The sequence below is a fragment of the Schistocerca piceifrons genome, chromosome X, assembly GCF_021461385.2.
Source record: "Schistocerca piceifrons isolate TAMUIC-IGC-003096 chromosome X, iqSchPice1.1, whole genome shotgun sequence".
NCBI classification, from domain to species: Eukaryota; Metazoa; Arthropoda; class Insecta; order Orthoptera; family Acrididae; genus Schistocerca; species Schistocerca piceifrons.
In genome coordinates this window covers 944,084,671-944,104,684 of record NC_060149.1, presented here as the reverse complement: position 1 = coordinate 944,104,684, position 20,014 = coordinate 944,084,671, and positions in this window count along the sequence as shown.

Below are 20,014 nucleotides of genomic sequence, written 5' to 3'. Positions count from 1 at the left end.
CACCTCAGGTTAACTGTATCACTTGGACCTTCTTATTGACGATGAAACACAGAGTTTGCATAAGATTTTAATACAAATGGCACAATGCCGACTTAAGTACAAGAGGACAGACTCTCTAACTTTCTATGATTTGAACCTCTCCTGTGAGTCTAGTTTTAGATTCCGATGCTTCACTTCAGGTTTACTGTATCCCTTGAACCTTCTTATTGACGATGAAACACAGAAAATGCATCCAAATTTAATACAAATGTCACAATGCCGACTTAAGTACAAGAGGACCGACACTCTCACTTTCTATGATTTGAATCTGTCCTGTGAGTCCAGTTTTACATTCCGATGCTTCACTAATACTTTGCACCTTCTTATTGACGATGAAACACAGAAATTGCATCCGAATTTAATACAAATGGCACAATGCCGACTTAAGTACAAGTGGACTGACACTCTCACTTTCTATGATTAGAACCTCTCCTTTGAGTCGAGTTTTAGATTCCAATGCTTCACTTCAGGTCTACTGTATACCTTGCACCTTCTTACTGACGATGAAACACAGAAATTGCATCGGAATTTAATACAAATGTCACAATGCGGACTTAAGTGCAAGAGGACTGACACTCTAACTTTCTATGATTTGAACCTCTCCTGTGAGACTAGTTTTAGATTCCGATGCTTCACTTCAGGTTTACTGTATCCCTTGGACCTTCTTATTGACGATGAAACACAGAAATTGCTTCCGGATTTTATACAAATGCACAATGCCGACTTAAGTACAAAAAGACTGACCCTCTAACATACTATGATTTGAACCTCTCCTGTGAGACCATTTTTAGGTTCCGTTGCTTCACTTCAGGTTTACTGTATCCCTTGGACCTTCTTATTGACGATGAAACACAGAAATTGCATCGGAATTTAATACAAAAGGCACAATGCCGACTTAAGTAAAAGAGGACTGTCACTCTCACTTTCTATGATTAGAACCTCTCCTGTGAGTTTAGTTTTAGATTCCGATGCTTCACTTCAGGTTTACTGTATCCCTTGGACCTTCTTATTGACGATGAAACACAGAAATTGCATTCGAATTTAATACAAATGGCACAAGGCCGACTTAAGTACAAGAGGACTGACACTCTCACTTTCTATGATTTGACCTCTCCTGGGAGTCCAGCTTTGGATTCCGATGCTTCACTTCAGGTTTACTGAATCCCTTGGACCTTCATATTGACGATGAAACACAGAAATTGAATCCGAATTTAATACAAATGGCACAATGCCGACTTAAGTACAAGAGGACTGACACTCTAACTTTCTATTATTTGAACCTCTCCTGTGAGACCAGTTTTAGATTCCGATGCTTCACTTCAGGTTTACTGTATCATTTGGACCTTCTTATTAACGATGAAACACAGAAATTGCATCCGAATTTAATACAAAAGGCACAATGCCGACTTAAGTACAAGAGGACTGACACTCTCACTTTCTATGATTTGAACCTCTACTGTGAGTCCAATTTTAGATTCCGATGCTTCACCTCAGGTTTACTGTATCCCTTGGACCTTCTTATTGACGATGAAACACAGAGTTAGCATCCGAATTTAATACAAAAGGCACAATGCCGACTTAAGTACAAGAGGACAGACACTCTAACTTTCTATGATTTGAACCTCTCCTGTGAGTCTAGTTTTAGATTCCGATGCTTCACTTCAGGTTCACAGAATCCCTTGAACATTCTTATTGACGATAAAACACAGAAATTGCATCCAAATTTAATACAAATGGCACAATGCCGACTTAAGTACAAGAGGACTGACACTCTCACTTTCTATGATTTGAACCTGTCCTTTGAGTCCAGTTTTACATTCCGATGCTGCACTTCAGGTTTACTTCATACCTTGCACCTTCGTATTGACGATGAAACACAGAAATTGCTTCCGAATTTTATACAAAAGGCACAATACCGTCTTAAGTACAAGAGGAGTGACACTCTAACTTTCTATGATTTGAATCCCTCCTGTGAGACCAGTTTTAGGATCCGATGCTTCACTTCAGGTTTACTGTATACCTTGGACCTTCTTATTGACGATGAAACACAGAAATTGCATCGGAATGTAATACAAAAGGCACAATGCCGACTTAAGTAAAAGAGGACTGACACTCTAACTTACTATGATTTGAACCCCTCCTGTGAGTCCAGTTTTAGAATCCGATGCTTCACTTCAGGTTAACTGTATACCGTGGACCTTCTTATTGACGATGAAACACAGAAATTGCATCCGAATTTAATACAAAAGGCACAATGACGACTTAAGTACAAGAGGACTGAAACTCTCACTTTCTATGATTTGAACCTCTACTGTGAGTCCTGTTTTAGATTCCGATGTTTCACCTCAGGTTTACTGTATCCCTTGGACCTTCTTAATGACGATGAAACACAGAGTTTGCATCCGAATTTAATACCAAAGGCACAATGTCGACTTAAGTACAATAGGACAGACAATCTAACTTTCTATGATTTGAACCTCTCCTGTGAGTCTAGTTTTAGATTCCTATGCTTCACTTCAGGTTTACTGTATCCCTTGAACCTTCTTATTGACGGTGAAAAACAGATATTGCATCCAAATTTAATACAAATGGCACAATGCCGACTTAAGTACAAGAGGACTGACACTCTCACTTTCTATGATTTGAACCTGTCCTGTGAGTCCAGTTTTACATTCCGATGCTTCACTTCAGGTTTACTGAATCCCTTGGACCTTCTTATTGACGATGAAACACAGAAATTGCATCGGAATTTAATACAAAAGGCACAATGCCGACTTATGTAAAAGAGGACTGACACTCTAATTTTTTATGATTTGAACCCCTCCTGTGAGTCCAGTTTTAGAATCCGATGCTTCACTTCAGGTTTACTGTATACCTTGGACATTCCTATCGACGATGAAACACAGAAATTGCATCCGAATTTAATACAAAAGGCACAATGTCGACTTAAGTAAAAGTGGACTGACACTCTCACTTTCTATGATTTGACCTCTCCTGGGAGTCTAGTTTTAGATTCCGATGCTTCACTTCAGGTTTACTGTATCCCTTGGACCTTCTTATTGACGATGAAACACAGAAATTGCATCCGAATTTAATACAAGATTCACAATGCCGACTTAAGTAAAAGAGGACTGTCACTCTAGCATTCTATGATTTGAACCTCTCCTGTGAGACCAGTTTTAGATTCCGATGCTTCACTTAACGTTTACTGTATCATTTGGACCTTCTTATTGACGATGAAACACAGAAATTGCATCCGAATTTAATACAAAAGGCACAATGACGACTTAAGTACAAGAGGACTGAAACTCTCACTTTCTATGATTTGAACCTCTACTGTGAGTCCTGTTTTAGATTCCGATGTTTCACCTCAGGTTTACAGTATCCCTTGGACCTTCTTATTGACGATGAAACACAGAGTTAGCATCCGAATTTAATACAAAAGGCACAATGCCGACTTAAGTACAAGAGGACAGACACTCTAACTTTCTATGATTTGAACCTCTCCTGAGAGTCTAGTTTTAGATTCCGATGCTTCACTTCAGGTTCACAGTATCCCTTGAACATTCTTATTGACGATAATACACAGAAATTGCATCCAAATTTAATAAAAATGGCACAATGCCGACTTAAGTACAAGAGGACTGACACTCTCACTTTCTATGATTTGAACCTGTCCTTTGAGTCCAGTTTTACATTCCGATGCTTCACTTCAGGTTTACTTCATACCTTGCACCTTCTTATTGACGATGAAACACAGAAATTGCATCCGAATTTTATACAAAAGGCACAATACCGTCTTAAGTACAAGAGGAGTGACACTCTAACTGTCTATGATTTGAATCCCTCCTGTGAGACCAGTTTTAGGATCCGATGCTTCACTTGAGGTTTACTGTATACCTTGGACCATCTTATTGACGATGAAACACAGAAATAGCATCGGAATTTAATACAAAAGGCACAATACCGACTTAAGTACAAGAGGAGTGACACTCTAACTTTCTATGAATTGAATGTCTCCTGTGAGTGCAGTTTTAGATTCCGAAGTTTCACTTCAGGTTTACTGTATCACTTGGACCTACTTATTGACGATGAAACACAGAAATTGCATCCGAATTTAATACAAAAGGCACAATGCCGACTTAAATACAAGAGGACAGACACTCTCACTTTCTATGATTTGAACCTCTACCGTGAGTCCAGTTTTAGATTCCGATACTTCACCTCAGGTTAACTGTATCACTTGGACCTTCTTATTGACGATGAAACACAGACTTTGCATAAGAATTTAATACAAATGGCACAATGCCGACTTAAGTACAAGAGGACAGACTCTCTAACTTTCTATGATTTGAATCTGTCCTGTGAGTCCAGTTTTACATTCCGATGCATCACTAATACTTTGCACCTTCTTATTGACGATGAAACACAGAAATTGCATCCGAATTTAATACAAATGGCACAATGCCGTCTTAAGTACAAGAGGACTGACACTCTCACTTTCTATGATTAGAACCTCTCCTTTGAGTCGAGTTTTAGATTCCAATGCTTCACTTCAGGTTTACTGTATACCTTGCACCTTCTTACTGACGATGAAACACAGAAATTGCATCGGAATTTAATACAAATGTCACAATGCGGACTTAAGTACAAGAGGACTGACCATCTAACTTTCTATGATTTGAACCTCTCCTGTGAGACTAGTTTTAGATTCCGATGCTTCACTTCAGGTTTACTGTATCCCTTGGACCTTCTTATTGACGATGAAACACAGAAATTGCTTCCGGATTTTATACAAATGCACATGCCGACTTAAGTAAAAAAAGACTGACCCTCTAACATTCTATGATTTGAACCTCTCCTGTGAGACCAGTTTTAGGTTCCGTTGCTTCACTTCAGGTTTACTGTATCCCTTGGACCTTCTTATTGACGATGAAACACAGAAATTGCATCGGAATTTAATACAAAAGGCACAATGCCGACTTAAGTAAAAGAGGACTATCACTCTCACTTTCTATGATTAGAACTTCTCCTGTGAGTTTAGTTTTAGATTCCGATGCTTCACTTCAGGTTTACTGTATCCCTTGGACCTTCTTATTGACGATGAAACACAGAAATTGCATCCGAATTTAATACAAATGGCACAATGCCGACTTAAGTACAAGAGGACTGACACTCTAACTTTCTATGATTTGAACCTCTCCTGTGAGACCAGTTTTAGATTCCGATGCTTCACTTCAGGTTTACTGTATCATTTGGACCTTCTTATTAACGATGAAACACAGATATTGCATCCGAATTTCATACAAAAGGCACAATGCCGACTTAAGTACAAGAGGACTGACACTCTCACTTTCTATGATTAGACCTCTCCTGGGAGTCCAGTTTTGGATTCCGATGCTTCACTTCAGGTTTACTGAATCCCTTGGACCTTCTTATTGACGATGAAACACAGAAATTGAATCCGAATTTAATACAAATGGCACAATGCCGACTTAAGTACAAGAGGACTGACACTCTCACTTTCTATGATTTGAACCTGTCCTTTGAGTCCAGTTTTACATTCCGATGCTTCACTTCAGGTTTACTTCATACCTTGCACCTTCGTAGTGACGATGAAACACAGAAATTGCATCCGAATTTTATACAAAAGGCACAATACCGTCATAAGTACAAGAGGAGTGACACTCTAACTTTCTATGATTTGAATCCCTCCTGTGAGACCAGTTTTAGGATCCGATGCTTCACTTCAGGTTTACTGTATACCTTGGACCTTCCTATTGACGATGAAACACAGAAATTGCATCCGAATTTAATACAAAAGGCACAATACCGTCTTAAGTACAACAGGAGTGACACTCTAACTTTCTGTGATTTGAACCTCTACTGTGAGTCCAGTTTTAGATTCCGATGCTTCACCTCAGGTTTACTGTATTCCTTGGACCTTCTTATTGACGATGAAACACAGAGTTTGCATCCGAATTTAATACAAAATGCACAATGCCGACTTAAGTACAAGAGACTGACACTCTCACTTTCTATGATTTTAACCTCTCCTGTGAGTCGAGTTTTTGATTCCGATGCTTCACTTCAGGTTTACTGTATACCTGGCACCTTCTTATTGACGATGAAACACAGAAATTGCATCGGAATGTAATACAAAAGGCACAATGCCGACTTAAGTAAAAGAGGACTGACACTCTAACTTACTATGATTTGAACCCCTCCTGTGACTCCAGTTTTAGAATCCGATGCTTCACTTCAGGTTAACTGTATACCGTGGACCTTCTTATTGACGATGAAACTCAGAAATTGCATCGGAATGTTATACAAAAGGCACAATGCCGACTTAAGTAAAAGAGGACCGACACTCTAACTTTCTATGATTTGAACCCCTCCTGTGAGTCCAGTTTTACAATCCGATGCTTCACTTCAGGTTTTCTGTATTCCTTGCACCTTCATATTGACGATGAAACACAGAAATTGCATCGGAATTTAATACAAATGGCACAATGCCGACTTAAGTAAAAGAGGACTGACACTATAATTTTCTTTGATTTGAACCTCTCCTGTAAGTCTAGATTTAGATTCCGATGCTTCACTTCAGGTTTACTGTATCCATTGGACCTTCTTATTGACGATGAAACACAGAAATTGCATCCGAATTTAATACAAAAGGCACAATGCCGACTTAAGTAAAAGAGGACTGACACTCTCACATTCTATGATTTGAACCTCTCCCGTGAGTCCAGTTTTAGATTCCGATGCTTCACTTCAGGTTTACTGTATCCCTTGGACCTTCTCATTGGCGATGAAACACAAAAATTGCATCCGAATTTAATACAAATGGCACAATGCCGACTTAAGTACAGGAGGACTGACACTCTCACTTTCAATGATTTGACCTCTCCTGGGAGTCCAGTTTTAGATTCCGATGCTTCACTTCAGGTTTACTGTATCCCTTGGACCCTCTTATTGACGATGAAACACCGAAATTGCATCCGAATTTAATACAAATGGCACAATGCCGACTTAAGTACAAGAGGACTGACACTCTAACTTTTTATGATTTGAACCTCTCCTGAGAGTCTAGTTTTAGATTCCGATGCTTCACTTCAGGTTTACTGTATCCCTTGGACCTTCTTATTGACGGTGAAACACAGAATTTGCTTCCGGATTTTATACAAATGCACAATGCCGACTTAAGTAAAAAAAGACTGACCCTCTAACATTCTATGATTTGAACTTCTCCTGTGAGACCAGTTTTAGGTTCCGTTGCTTCACTTCAGGTTTACTGTATCCCTTCGACCTTCTTATTGACGATGAAACACAGAAATTGCATCGGAATTTAATACAAAAGGCACAATGCCGACTTAAATAAAAGAGGACTATCACTCTCACTTTCTATGATTAGAACTTCTCCTGTGAGTTTAGTTTTAGATTCCGATGCTTCACTTCAGGTTTACTGTATCCCTTGGACCTTCTTATTGACGATGAAACACAGAAATTGCATCCGAATTTAATACAAATGGCACAATGCCGACTTAAGTACAAGAGGACTGACACTCTCACTTTCTATGATTTGACCTCTCCTGGGAGTCCAGTTTTGGATTCCGATGCTTCACTTCAGGTTTACTGAATCCCTTGGACCTTCTTATTGACGATGAAACACAGAAATTGAATCCGAATTTAATACAAATGGCACAATGCCGACTTAAGTACAAGAGGACTGACACTCTAACTTTCTATGATTTGAACCTCTCCTGTGAGACCAGTTTTAGATTCCGATGCTTCACTTCAGGTTTACTGTATCATTTGGACCTTCTTATTAACGATGAAACACAGATATTGCATCCGAATTTAATACAAAAGGCACAATGCCGACTTAAGTACAAGAGGACTGACACTCTCACTTTCTATGCTTTGAACCTCTACTGTGAGTCCAGTTTTAGATTCCGATGCTTCACCTCAGGTTTACTGTATCCCTTGGACCTTCTTATTGACGATGAAACACAGAGTTAGCATCCGAATTTAATACAAAAGGCACAATGCCGACTTAAGTACAAGAGGACAGACACTCTAACTTTCTATGATTTGAACCTCTCCTGTGAGTCTAGTTTTAGATTCCGATGCTTCACTTCAGGTTCACAGAATCCCTTGAACATTCTTATTGACGATAAAACACAGAAATTGCATCCAAATTTAATACAAATGGCACAATGCCGACTTAAGTACAAGAGGACTGACACTCTCACTTTCTATGATTTGAACCTGTCCTTTGAGTCCAGTTTTACATTCCGATGCTTCACTTCAGGTTTACTTCATACCTTGCACCTTCGTAGTGACGATGAAACACAGAAATTGCATCCGAATATTATACAAAAGGCACAATACCGTCTTAAGTACAAGAGGAGTGACACTCTAACATTCTATGATTTGAATCCCTCCTGTGAGACCAGTTTTAGGATCCGATGCTTCACTTCAGGTTTACAGTATACCTTGGACCTTCCTATTGACGATGAAACACAGAAATTCCATCCGAATCTAATACAAAAGGCACAATACCGTCTTAAGTACAACAGGAGTGACACTCTAACTTTCTGTGATTTGAACCTCTACTGTGAGTCCAGTTTTAGATTCCGATGCTTCACCTCAGGTTTACTGTATTCCTTGGACCTTCTTATTGACGATGAAACACAGAGTTTGCATCCGAATTTAATACAAAATGCACAATGCCGACTTAAGTACAAGAGACTGACACTCTCACTTTCTATGATTTTAACCTCTCCTGTGAGTCGAGTTTTTGATTCCGATGCTTAACTTCAGGTTTACTGTATACCTTGAACCTTCTTATTGACGATGAAACACAGAAATTGCATCGGAATGTAATACAAAAGGCACAATGCCGACTTAAGTAAAAGAGGACTGACACTCTAACTTACTATGATTTGAACCCCTCCTGTGACTCCAGTTTTAGAATCCGATGCTTCACTTCAGGTTAACTGTATACCGTGGACCTTCTTATTGACGATGAAACACAGAAATTGCATCGGAATTTTATACAAAAGGCACAATGCCGACTTAAGTGAAAGAGGACCGACACTCTAACTTTCTATGATTTGAACCCCTCCTGTGAGTCCAGTTTTACAATCCGATGCTTCACTTCAGGTTTTCTGTATTCCTTGCACCTTCATATTGACGATGAAACACAGAAATTGCATCGGAATTTAATACAAATGGCACAATGCCGACTTAAGTAAAAGAGGACTGACACTATAATTTTCTTTGATTTGAACCTCTCCTGTAAGTCTAGATTTAGATTCCGATGCTTCACTTCAGGTTTACTGTATCCATTGGACCTTCTTATTGACGATGAAACACAGAAATTGCATCCGAATTTAATACAAAAGGCACAATGCCGACTTAAGTAAAAGAGGACTGACACTCTCACATTCTATGATTTGAACCTCTCCCGTGAGTCCAGTTTTAGATTCCGATGCTTCACTTCAGGTTTACTGTATCCCTTGGACCTTCTCATTGGCGATGAAACACAAAAATTGCATCCGAATTTAATACAAATGGCACAATGCCGACTTAAGTACAGGAGGACTGACACTCTCACTTTCAATGATTTGACCTCTCCTGGGAGTCCAGTTTTAGATTCCGATGCTTCACTTCAGGTTTACTGTATCCCTTGGACCCTCGTATTGACGATGAAACACCGAAATTGCATCCGAATTTAATACAAATGGCACAATGCCGACTTAAGTACAAGAGGACTGACACTCTAACTTTTTATGATTTGAACCTCTCCTGAGGGTCTAGTTTTAGATTCCGATGCTTCACTTCAGGTTTACTGTATCCCTTGGACCTTCTTATTGACGATGAAACACAGAAATTGCATCCGAATTTAATACAAGATTCACAATGCCGACTTTAGTAAAAGAGGACTGTCACTCTAGCATTCTATGATTAGAACCTCTCCTGTGAGACCAGTTTTAGATTCCGATGCTTCACTTAACGTTTACTGTATCATTTGGACCTTCTTATTGACGATGAAACACAGAAATTGCATCCGAATTTAATACAAAAGGCACAATGACGACTTAAGTACAAGAAAACTGAAACTCTCACTTTCTATGATTTGAACCTCTACTGTGAGTCCTGTTTTAGATTCCGATGTTTCACCTCAGGTTTACTGTATCCCTTGGACCTTCTTATTGACGATGAAACACAGAGTGTGCATCCGAATTTAATACCAAAGGCACAATGTCGACTTAAGTACAATAGGACAGACAATCTAACTTTCTATGATTTGAACCTCTCCTGTGAGTCTAGTTTTAGATTCCTATGCTTCACTTCAGGTTTACTGTATCCCTTGAACCTTCTTATTGACGGTGAAAAACAGATATTGCATCCAAATTTAATACAAATGGCACAATGCCGACTTAAGTACAAGAGGACTGACACTCTCACTTTCTATGATTTGAACCTGTCCTGTGAGTCCAGTTTTACATTCCGATGCTTCACTTCAGGTTTACTATATACCTTGCACCTTCTAATTGACGATGAAACACACAAATTGCATCGGAATTTAATACAAAAGGCACAATGCCGACTTATGTAAAAGAGGACTGACACTCTAATTTTTTATGATTTGAACCCCTCCTGTGAGTCCAGTTTTAGAATCCGATGCTTCACTTCAGGTTTACTGTATACCTTGGACATTCTTATCGACGATGAAACACAGAAATTGCATCCGAATTTAATACAAAAGGCACAATGTCGACTTAAGTAAAAGTGGACTGACACTCTAACATTCTATGATTTGAACCTCTCCTGTGAGACCAGTTTTAGATTCCGATGCGTCACTTCAGGTTTACTGTGTCCCTTGGACCTTCTTATTGACGATGAAACACAGAAATTGCATCCGAATTTAATACAAAAGGCACAATACCGTCTTAAGTACAAGAGGAGTGACACTCTAACTTTCTATGATTCGTACCTCTCCTGTGAGTCCAGTTTTGGATTCCGATGCTTCACTTCAGGTTTACTGTATCCCTTGGGCCTTCTTATTAACGATGAAACACAGAAATTGCATCAGAATTTAATATAAATTGCACAATGCCGACTTAAGTACAAGAGGACTGCAACTCTCACTTTCTATGATTTGAACCTCTCCTGTGAGTCGAATTATCGATTCCGATGCTTCACTTCAGGTTTACTGTATACCTTGCACCTTCTTATTGATGATGAAACACAGAAATTGCATCGGAATTTAATACAAAAGGCACAATGCCGACTTAAGTAAAAGAGGACTGACACTCTAACTTACTATGATTTGAACCCCTCCTGTGAGTCCAGTTTTAGAATTCGATGCTTCACTTCAGGTTTACTGTACCCCTTGGACCTTCTTATTGACGATGAAACACAGAAATTGCATCGGAATTTAATACAAAAGGCACAATGCTTACTTAAGTAAAAGAGGACTGACACTCTAACCTTCTATGATTTGAACCCCTCCTGTGAGTCCAGTTTTGCAATCCGATGCTTCACTTCAGGTTTACTGTATACCTTGGACCTACTTATTGACGATGAAACACAGAAATTGCATCCGAATTTAATACAAAAGGCACAATGCCGACTTAAGTAAAAGTGGACTGACACTCTAACATTCAATGATTTGAACCTCTCCTGTGACTCCAGTTTTAGATTGCGATGCTTCATTCAGGTTTTCTGTATCCCTTGCACTTTCTTATTGACGATGAAACACAGAAACTGCTTCCGAATCTAATACAAAAGGCACAATACCGACTTAAGTACAAGAGGAGTGACACTCTAACTTTCTTTGATTTGAACCTCTCCTGTGGGTCCAGTTTTAGATTCCGATGCTTCACTTCAGGTTTACTGTATCCCTTGGACCTTCTTATTGACGATGAAACACAGAAATTGTATCCGAGTTTAATACAAATGGAACATTGCCGACTTAAGTACAAGAAGAGTGACACTCTCACTTTCTATGAGTTGAGCCTCTCCTGTGACTCCAGTTTTAGATTCCAATGCTTCACTTCAATTTTACTGTATTCGTTGCACCTTCTTATTGACGATGAAATACAGAAATTGCATCCGAATTCAATACAAAAGGCACAATTCCGACTTAAGTACAAGAAGACTGACATTCTAACTTTCTATGATTTGAACCTCTCCTGAGAGTCCAGTTTTAGATTCCGATGCTTCACTTCAGGTTTACTGTATCCCTTGGACCTTCTTATTGACGATGAAACAAAGAAATTGCATCCGAATTTAATACAAAAGGCACAATACCGGCTTATGTGCAAGAGGAGTGACACTCTAACTTTCTATGATTTAACCTCTCCTGTGAGTCCAGTTTTAGATTCAGATGCTTCACTTCCGGTTTACTGTATACCTTGCACCTTCTTATTGACGATGAAACACAGAATTTGCATCGGAATTTAATACAAAAGGCACAATGCCGACTTAAGTAAACGAGGACTGACACTTTAACTTTCTATGATTTGAACCCCTACTGTGAGTCCAGTTTTAGAATCCGATGCTTCACTTCAGGTTTACTGTATACCTTGGACCTTCTTATTGACGATGAAGCACAGAAATTGCATCCGAATTTAATACAAAAGGCACAATGTCGTCTTAAGTAAAAGTGGACTGACACTCTAACTTTCTATGATTTGAACCTCTCCTGTGAGACCAGTTTTAGATTCCGATGCTTCACTTCAGGTTTACTGTGTCCCTTGGACCTTCTTATTGACGATGAAACACAGAAATTGCATCCGAATTTAATACAAAAGGCACAATACCGTCTTAAGTACAAGAGGAGTGACACTCTAACTTTCTATGATTTGAACCTCTCCTGTGAGTCCAGTTTTGGATTCCGATGCTTCACTTCAGGTTTACTGTATCCCTTGGGCCTTCTTATTAACGATGAAACACAGAAATTGCATCAGAATTTAATATAAATTGCACAATGCCGACTTAAGTACAAGAGGACTGCAACTCTCACTTTCTATGATTTGAACCTCTCCTGTGAGTCGAATTATCGATTCCGATGCTTCACTTCAGGTTTACTGTATACCTTGCACCTTCTTATTGATGATGAAACACAGAAATTGCATCTGAATTTAATACAAATGGCACAATGCCGACTTAAGTAAAAGAGGACTGACACTCTAACTTACTATGATTTGAACCCCTCCTGTGAGTCCAGTTTTAGAATTCGATGCTTCACTTCAGGTTTACTGTACCCCTTGGACCTTCTTATCGACGATGAAACACAGAAATTGCATCGGAATTTAATACAAAAGGCACAATGCTTACTTAAGTAAAAGAGGACTGACACTCTAACCTTCTATGATTTGAACCCCTCCTGTGAGTCCAGTTTTGCAATCCGATGCTTCACTTCAGGTTTACTGTATACCTTGGACCTTCTTATTGACGATGAAACACAGAAATTGCATCCGAATTTAATACAAAAGGCACAATGCCGACTTAAGTAAAAGTGGACTGACACTCTAACATTCAATGATTTGAACCTCTCCTGTGACTCCAGTTTTAGATTGCGATGCTTCATTCAGGTTTTCTGTATCCCTTGCACTTTCTTATTGACGATGAAACACAGAAACTGCTTCCGAATCTAATACAAAAGGCACAATACCGACTTAAGTACAAGAGGAGTGACACTCTAACTTTCTTTGATTTGAACCTCTCCTGTGGGTCCAGTTTTAGATTCCGATGCTTCACTTCAGGTTTACTGTATCCCTTGGACCTTCTTATTGACGATGAAACACAGAAATTGCATCCGAATTTAATACAAATGCCACAATGCCGACTTAAGTACAAAAGGACTGACACTCTCACTTTCTACGATTTGAACCTCTCCTGTGAGTCCAGTTTTAGATTCCGATGCTTCACTTTAGGTTTACTGTATACCTTGCACCTTCTTATTGACGATGAAACACAGAAATTGCATCGGAATTTAATACAAAAGGCACAATGCCGACTTAAGTAAACGAGGACTGACACTTTAACTTTCTATGATTTGAACCCCTACTGTGAGTCCAGTTTTAGAATCCGATGCTTCACTTCAGGTTTACTGTATACCTTGGACCTTCTTATTGACGATGAAGCACAGAAATTGCATCCGAATTTAATACAAAAGGCACAATGTCGTCTTAAGTAAAAGTGGACTGACACTCTAACTTTCTATGATTTGAACCTCTCCTGTGAGTGAAGTCTTAGATTTCTATGCTTCACTTCAGGTTACTGTATCCCTAGGACCTTCTTATTGACGATGACACAGAGAAATAGCATTCGAATTCAATACAAAAGGCACAAGGCCGACTTAAGTAAAAGAGGACTGACACTTTAACATACAATGATTTTAACCTCTCCTGTGAGACCAGTTTTAGATTCCGATGCTTTACTTAAGGTTTACTGTATCCCTTGGACCTTCTTATTGACGATGAAACACAGAAATTGCATCGGAATTTAATACAAAAGGCACAATGCCGACTTAAGTAAAAGTGGACTGACACTCTAACATTCAATGATTTGAACCACTCCTGTGACTCCAGTTTTAGATTCCGATGCTTCATTCAGGTTTTCTGTATCCCTTGCACTTTCTTATTGACGATGAAACACCGAAGCTGCTTCCGAATCTAATACAAAAGGCACAATACCGACTTAAGTACAAGAGGAGTGACACTCTAACTTTCTTTGATTTGAACCTCTCCTGTGGGTCCAGTTTTAGATTCCGATGCCTCACTTCAGGTTTACTGTATCCCTTGGACCTTCTTATTGACGATGAAACACAGAAATTGTATCCGAGTTTAATACAAATGGAACATTGCCGACTAAAGTACAAGAAGACTGACACTGTCACTTTCTATGAGTTGAACCTCTCCTGTGACTCCAGTTTTAGATTCCAATGCTTCACTACAATTTTACTGTATACGTTGCACCTTCTTATTGACGACGAAACACAGAAATTGCATCCGAATTTAATACAAATGGCACAATTCCGACTTAAGTACAAGAAGACTGACATTCTAACTTTCTATGATTTGAACCTCTCCTGAGAGACCAGTTTTAGATTCCGATGCTTCACTTCAGGTTTACTGTATCCCTTGGACCTTCTTATTGACGATTAAACAAAGAAATTGCATCCGAATTTAATACAAAAGGCACAATACCGGCTTATGTGCAAGAGGAGTGACACTCTAACTTTCTATGATTTGAACCTCTCCTGTGAGTCCAGTTTTAGATTCGATGCTTCACTTCAGGTTTACTGTATCCCTTGGACCGTCTTATTGACGATGAAACACAGAAATTGCATCCGGATTTAATACAGATGGCATAATGCTGACTTAAGTAAAAGCGGACTGACACTCTCACTTTCTATGATTTGAACCTCTCCTGTGAATCCAGTTTTAGATTCTGATGCTTCACTTCAGGTTTACTGTATACCTTGCACCATCTTATTGACGATGAAACACAGAAATTTAATCGGAATTTAATACAAATGGCACAATGCCGACTTAACTAAAAGAGGACTGACACTCTAACTTTCTATGATTTAACCTCTCCTGTGAGTCCAGTTTTAGATTCAGATGCTTCACTTCCGGTTTACTGTATCCCTTGGACCTTCTTATTGACGATGAAACACAGAAATTGCATCCGGATGTAATACAGAAGGCACAATGCCGACTTAAGTAAAAGAGGACAGACACTCTACCATTCTATGATTTGAACCGCTCCTGTGAGTCCAGTTTTAGATTCCGATGCTTCACTTCAGGTTTACTGTATCCCTTGGACCTTCTTATTGACGATGAAACACAGAAATTGCATCCGAATTTAATACAAATGCCACAATGCCGACTTAAGTACAAGAGGACTGACACTCTCACTTTCTATGATTTGAACCTCTCCTGTGAGTCCAGTTTCAGATTCCGATGCTTCACTTTAGGTTTACTGTATACCTTGCACCTTCTTATTGACGATGAAACACAGAAATTGCATCGGAATTTAATACAAAAGGCACAATGCCGACTTAAGTAAACGAGGACTGACACTTTAACTTTCTACGATTTGAACCCCTCCTGTGAGTCCAGTTTTAGAATCCGATGCTTCACTTCAGGTTTACTGTATACCTTGGACCTTCTTATTGACGATGAAACACAGAAATTGCATCCGAATTTGATACAAAAGGCACAATGTCGTCTTAAGTAAAAGTGGACTGACACTCTAACTTTCCATGATTTGAACCACTCCTGTGAGTCCAGTTTTAGATTTCTATGCTTCACTTCAGGTTTACTGTATCCCTAGGACCTTCTTATTGACGATGAAACAGAGAAATAGCATCCGAATTTAATGCAAAAGGCACAATGCCGACTTAAGTAAACGAGGACTGACACTTTAACATACTATGATTTGAACCTCTCCTGTGAGACCAGTTTTAGATTCCGATGCTTTACTTAAGGTTTACTGTATCCCTTGGACCTTCTTATTGACGATGAAACACAGAAATTGCATCTGAAAGTAATACAAAAGGCACAATACCTACTTCAGTACGAGAGCAGTGACACACTAACTTTCTATGATTTTGATTTGAATCTCTCCTGTGAGTGCAGTTTTTAGATTCCGAAGGTTCACTTCAGGTTTACTGTATCACTTGGACCTACTTATTGACGATGAAACACACAAATTGCATCCGAATTTAATACAAAAGGAACAATGCCGACTTAAGTACAAGAGGACAGACACTCTAACTTTCTATGATTTGAACCTCTCCTGCGAGTCTAGTTTTAGATTCCGATGCTTCACTTCAGGTTTACTGTATCCCCTGGACCTTCTCATTGACGATGAAACACAGAAATTGCATCCGAATTTAATACAAATGGCAGAATGCCGACTTAAGTACAAGAGAATTGACACTCTCACTTTCTATGATTTGAACCTCTCCTGTGAGGCCAGTTTTAGATTCCGATGCTCACTTCAGGTTTACTGTATACCTTGGACCTTCTTATTGACGATGAAACACAGAAATTGCATCGGAATTTAATACAAATGGCACAATGCCGACTTAAGCACAAGAGGACTGACACTCTTAATTTCTATGATTTGAACCTCTCCTGAGAGTCTAGTTTTAGATTCCGATGCTTCACTTCAGGTTTACTATATCCCTTGGACCTTCTTATTAACGATGAAACACAGAAATTGCATCCGAATTTAATATAAATGGCACAATGCTGACTTAAGTACAAGAGGACTGACACTCTCACTTTCTATGATTTGAACCTCTCCTGTGAGTCGAGTTATCGATTCCGATGCTTCACTTCAGGTTTACTGTATACCTTGCACCTTCTTATTGATGATGAAACACAGAAATTGCATCGGAATTTAATACAAAAGGCACAATGCCGACTTAAGTAAAAGAGGACTGACACTCTAACTTACTATGATTTGAACCCCTCCTGTGAATCCAGTTTTAGAATCCGATGCTTCACTTCAGGTTTACTGTATACCTTGGACCTTCTTATGGACAAGGAAACACTGAAATTGCATCCGAATTTAATACAAAAAGCACAATGCCGACTTAAGTAAAAGTGGACTGACATTCTAACTTTCTACGATTTGAACCTCTCCTGAGAGTCCAGTTTTAGATTCCGATGCTTCACTTCAGGTTTACTGTATCTCGTGGACCTTCTTATTGACGATGAAACACAGAAATTGCATCCGAATTTAATACAAATGCCACAATGCCGACTTAAGTACAAGAGGACTGACACTCTCACTTTCTATGATTTGAACCTCTCCTGTGAGTCCAGTTTCAGATTCCGATGCTTCACTTTAGGTTTACTGTATCCCTTGCACCTTCTTATTGACGATGAAACACAGAAATTGCATCGGAATTTAATACAAAAGGCACAATGCCGACTTAAGTAAACGAGGACTGACACTTTAACTTACTATGATTTGAACCCCTCCTGTGAGTCCAGTTTTAGAATCCGATGCTTCATTTCAGGTTTACTGTATACCTTGGACCTTCTTATTGACGATGAAACAGAGAAATTGCATCCGAATTTAATACAAAAGGAACAATGCCGACTTAAGTACAAGAGGACAGACACTCTAACTTTCTATGATTTGAACCTCTCCTGTGAGTCTAGTTTTAGATTCCGATGCTTCACTTCAGGTTTACTGTATCCCCTGGACCTTCTCATTGACGATGAAACACAGAAATTGCATCCGAATTTAATACAAATGGCACAATGCCGACTTATGTACAACAGAATTGACACTCTCACTTTCTATGATTTGAACCTCTCCTGTGAGTCCAGTTTTAGATTTCGATGCTTCACTTCAGGTTTACTGTATACCTTGGACCTTCTTATTGACGATGAAACACAGAAATTGCATCCGAATTTAATACAAAAGGCACAATACCGTCTTAAGTACTAGAGGAGTGACACTCTAACTTTCTATGATCTGAACCTCTCCTGTGAGTCCAGTTTTGGATTCCGATGCTTCACTTCAGGTTTACTGTATCCCTTGGACCTTCTTATTAACGATGAAACACAGAAATTGCATCCGAATTTAATATAAATGGCACAATGCCGACTTAAGTACAAGAGGACTGCCACTCTCACTTTCTATGATTTGAACCTCTCCTGTGAGTCGAGTTATCGATTACGATGCTTCACTTCAGGTTTACTGTATACCTTGCACCTTCTTATTGATGATGAAACACAGAAAGTGCATCGGAATTTAATACAAAAGGCACAATGCCGACTTAAGTAAAAGAGGACTGACACTCTAACTTACTATGATTTGAACCCCTCCTGTGAGTCCAGTTTTAGAATCCGATGCTTTACTTCAGGTTTACTGTATACCTTGGACCTTCTTACGGACGATGAAACACAGAAATTGCATCCGAATTTAATACAAAGGGCACAATGCCGACTTAAGTAAAAGTGGACTGACACTCTAACATTCATTGATTTGAACCTCTCCTGTGACTCCAGTTTTAGATTCCGATGCTTCTTTCAGGTTTTCTGTATCCCTTGCACTTTCTTATTGACGATGAAACACAGAAGCTGCTTTCGAATCTAATACAAAAGGCACAATACCGACTTAAGTACAAGAGGAGTGACACTCTAACTTTCTTTGATTTGAACCTCTCCTGTGGGTCCAGTTTTAGATTCCGATGCTTCACTTCAGGTTTACTGTGTCCCTTGGACCTTCTTATTGACGATGAAACACAGAAATTGTATCCGAGTTTAATACAAATGGAACATTGCCGACTTAAGTACAAGAAGACTGACACTGTCACTTTCTATGAGTTGAACCTCTCCTGTGACTCCAGTTTTCGATTCCAATGCTTCACTTCAATTTTACTGTATACGTTGCACCTTCTTATTGACGACGAAACACAGAAATTGCATCCGAATTTAATACAAATGGCACAATTCCGACTTAAGTACAAGAAGACTGACATTCAAACTATCTATGATTTGAACCTCTCCTGAGAGACCAGTTTTAGGTTCCGATGCTTCACTTCAGGTTTACTGTATCCCTTGGACCTTCTTATTGACGATTAAACAAAGAAATTGCATCCGAATTTAATACAAAAGGCACAATACTGGCTTATGTGCAAGAGGAGTGACACTCTAACTTTCTATGATTTGAACCTCTCCTGTGAGTCCAGTTTTAGATTCGATGCTTCACTTCAGGTTTACTGTATCCCTTGGACCGTCTTATTGACGATGAAACACAGAAATTGCATCCGGATTTAATACAGATGGCATAATGCTGACTTAAGTAAAAGCGGAGTGACACTCTCACTTTCTATGATTTGAACCTCTCCTGTGAGTCCAGTTTTAGATTCTGATGCTTCACTTCAGGTTTACTGTATACCTTGCACCATCTTATTGACGATGAA